Here is a 3,713-nt window from a genome sequence, read left to right as displayed (position 1 = left end):
TGAGCATAGGTTTGTGAAGAGAAGAGGCTATTTGCCTTCAAAAACAAAACAGGATTTCCATCTGCTTTCTTGGATTTAGCATACTGTAGAATAAATCAGTTGTTCTCAATTCTGGCTGTATACCACAGAGTTTAAAAAACAAAACAAAACAAAACAAAAAAGGAAATCAAGCAAAAAAGTTCCATCCAGGCTCCATCTCTAGAAATTCTGTTTTAATAAATCTGGATTGAGCCTGAGCCACCCCAAGTGACCCCCAAGTAATTCTAATGGCGGCCAACACTGAGAACTCCTACTCTATATGAATTCTGGGGAAGTAATGCAAAAATTTTCCCCCAGAGAATAGGAATCATTAAATTGTCATGGGCCCAGAACTAACTTTAATTTCTTAATTTCCTTGGCTATTTGATTCGTAGCCATGTATCTGTACCTAGAATCATGCGTCAGACAGAATTGGACAAAAATAACTGGCTTAATGTGGAACATCCTATTTTATTTTAAGCTTAAAATTAATCATATATTATAGCAGTTAGTAATTTTAAATGACATTAATATTTTTAGCTACTGATATTAGTTAGGAAACCAAAGGGAAATGTTCAATTTAGGATCCCTACCAGATGTTTTTGTTTGTTTGTTTGTTTTTGTTTGTTTGTTTTTTTAAGATTTTATTTATTTATTTGACAGAGAGAGAGATAGCGAGAGCAGGAACACAAGCAGGGGGAATGGGAGAGGGAGAAGCAGGCTTCCCGCTGAGCAGGGAGCCCGATGTGGGACTCGATCCAAGGACCCTGGGATCATGACCTGAGCCGAAGGCAGATGCCTAACGGCTGAGCCACCCAGGCGCCCCCAGATGTTATTTTTGAATACACTATCTTTCCCTAGTTAGTATGATTATTACTAACTATAACTAACTTCCTTTCTATGTAATATTGGTAAAAAAAAAAAAAATTATTTCTTCAAATGGCCATTTTAAAGACCAGAAGTCTAAAAGATAAATTGGAGGCAAAAACATAAGATGATCAACAATACTGGCATTTGCTGGAAATGTAATGTGCAATAAAGAACTCTCTATATGTTTATTAAAAAAAAAAACCACCCGGAATTCTACCTAAATTTCCTATTCCTTTATCTGTATTTAGTATAAATGTCATTATTTTCCATCCCCAAGCCCATGCTATCTCTCTTTCTCTTCATCTTGGAAACTCTCCCTTCTCTTTGTCTCTCTCACTTTCTCTCTTTGGAAAAACATTTTTCTGATATTATAGCAAATTATGTTCATTTTTTTTCAGGATCCTTTTGACAAGCTTCCTGCAATCTTTACCAGTTTTTATAGCAGGTTCTGAAAATACAACTTTTTCATAATGCCATGCTTTTCCAAATAAATTAGAGGTTTCTGCAGATTGCTATAATAACAGCTATTTATTTATACTTAAATAAGCAATCGATTTTAAATTGTATAGCTTAAACAAAAATAGCTCTGTGCATTCTAGAATTACCCCTCCGACAGGTTGTGTAATGGCTTAACAAACTCTTCAATGAACCTCTCCCAAATAAGTGGACACCAGATCCTTTCCCACATGAACAGGCTTAATCATGTTCTTGGCTCTTTTTTTTTTTTTTTTTTTAAGATTTTACTTATTTATTTGACAGAGAGAGACACAGCAGAGAGGGAACACAAGCAGGGGGAGTGGGAGAGAGAGAAGCAGGCCTCCTGCAGAGCAGGGAGCCCAATGCGGGGCTCGATCCCAGGACCCCGAGACCACGACCCGAGCCGAAGGCAGAGGCCCAAAGACTGAGCCACCCAGGCGCCCCATGTTCTTGGCTCTTAAATTTTAGAATGGGGAGCTGGATTTCCCTTCTTTCCCAAATATCATATTACAAAAGATTTTGCATTCAGGAAAGGATTCAAGCATTTGCAAAGGATACAAATATTTCCAGAAGAATACAACAAATATTTTTATTAATTTTCAAACTCCATTGTAGATAAGAAAAGTGAAGCTGATAATTATTACTGCAATGACAATCATACTACATATATAAATGTATCAAATTAACATGTATACCTTAAATTTACACAATGTTGTATGTCAAACATATTTCAATTAAAAAAAGTGAGGCTGAGGAAGTACATTATCTAAGTTACTAAGTGGTTGTTACTGAGTTCAAATCGCCTTGCCTGCATCTTCCACTGTACCTCATTATCTCTCAATATCCTTTCTTATCCCCCTACTGAAATCCTACCTATTCTGTCAGCCTAATGAGAAAAACAAGAATAACAAAAATATAGACAACCAGGCATTAATTAGGATCCCTGGGTTTTTTTTTTTAAATGTTTTATTTATTTATTCATGAGAGTCAGAGAGAGAGAGAGAGAGGCAGAGGCAGAGGGAGAAGCAGGCTCCCCACCTAGCAGGGAGCCCGATGCGGGACTCGATCCAGGACCCCGGGATCATGACCTGAGCCGAAGGCAGACGCTTAACCATCTGAGCCACCCAGGTGCCCCAGGATCCCTGGTTTATAGAAAATAATACCAAGTGCTTCTTGCAACTTAAAAATAATAAATTGAGGGATGCTAGAGTGGCTCAGTCGGGTAAGTATCTGCCTTCAGCTCAAATCATGATCCCAGGATCCTGGGATCGAGTCCTGCATTGGGCTTCCTGGTCAGTGGGGAGTTTGCTTCTCCCCCCTCCCTCTACCCCTCCCCCTGCTCGTGCTCGCTCTTTCAAATAAATAAATAATATCTTAAAAAAACAATAAATTGAAATTTTTCAGAAGGCATATACTAGGAAAAGTATTGTTGCTTTGTAAACTTAATCAACGTCAAAAAGAATACAGGCTGTTTTAGTATAACATATGACAAAAAGTGAAGGAGACATAAGAAACTACCTGAAGTGGCCTCAAAGAGCAATCCACAGATAGGCATAATCAGCATCACCTGGAAACATGTGAGAAATGCAAATTCTCCAGAGCTGCCCAGGCGGCTCAGTCAGTTGAGCGTCTGACTCCTGATTTCAGCTCAGGTCATGATCTCAGGGTCGTAGGATCCAGCCCCCATTGGGCTGGGCACTCAGTGGAGAGTCTGCTTGTCCCTCTCTCTCTGCTCCTCCCCACCCCCCTTCAGGGTCTCTTTCTCTCACACAAATAAAATCTTTTAAAAAAAAATGGCGGGTGCCTGGGTGGCTCAGTTGGTTGAGTGTCTGCCTTTGGCTCAGGTCATGATCCTAGGGTCCTGGGGTGTGGAGCCCCATGTCAGGCTCCCTGCTCAGTGGGAGTCTGCTTCTCCCTCTTCCTCTGCCCCTCCCCCTGATCATTCTCTCTCTCTCTCTCTCTCAAATAAATAAATAAATCTTAAAAAAAAAAGTTACTATAAAAAAAAAGGAAAAGCAAATTCTCCAAATGTACCGCAGACCTACTAAATCAGAAACTCTGGGGGTGGAGACAAGCAATTTGTTTCAACAGCACCTTTCACAACATGAAAAGCTAAGATAACAATACAATTTTATAATACAGTGAAAAAAAAGAGGGCGCCTGGGTGGCTCAGTTGGTTAAGCGACTGCCTTCGGCTCAGGTCATGATCCTGGAGTCCCGGGATCGAGTCCCGCATCGGGCTCCCTGCTCGGCAGGGAGTCTGCTTCTCCCTCTGACCCTCCTCCCTCTCATGCTCTCTGTCTCTCATTCTCTCTCTCTCTCAAATAAATAAATAAAATCTTAAAAAA

The 3,713-nt window shown here is 40.1% G+C and overlaps 1 long non-coding RNA gene across 1 annotated transcript; it reads left to right on the top strand.

The window, feature by feature from the left end:
• The first annotated feature begins 2,643 nt into the window (after positions 1–2,643).
• On the top strand, positions 2,644–3,324 carry LOC145720360 (uncharacterized). Its single transcript, XR_014143277.1, has 2 exons — positions 2,644–3,017; positions 3,210–3,324. It is a non-coding gene; the product is annotated as an uncharacterized LOC145720360 (long non-coding RNA).
• The last annotated feature ends 389 nt before the right edge of the window (positions 3,325–3,713 follow it).

The sequence above is a fragment of the Leptonychotes weddellii genome, chromosome 2, assembly GCF_054177405.1.
Source record: "Leptonychotes weddellii isolate Sample4059 chromosome 2, ASM5417740v2, whole genome shotgun sequence".
Lineage (NCBI taxonomy): Eukaryota > Metazoa > Chordata > Mammalia > Carnivora > Phocidae > Leptonychotes > Leptonychotes weddellii.
Note: the sequence above shows the minus strand (reverse complement) of the source record. Positions and strands in the feature narration are given on the sequence as shown.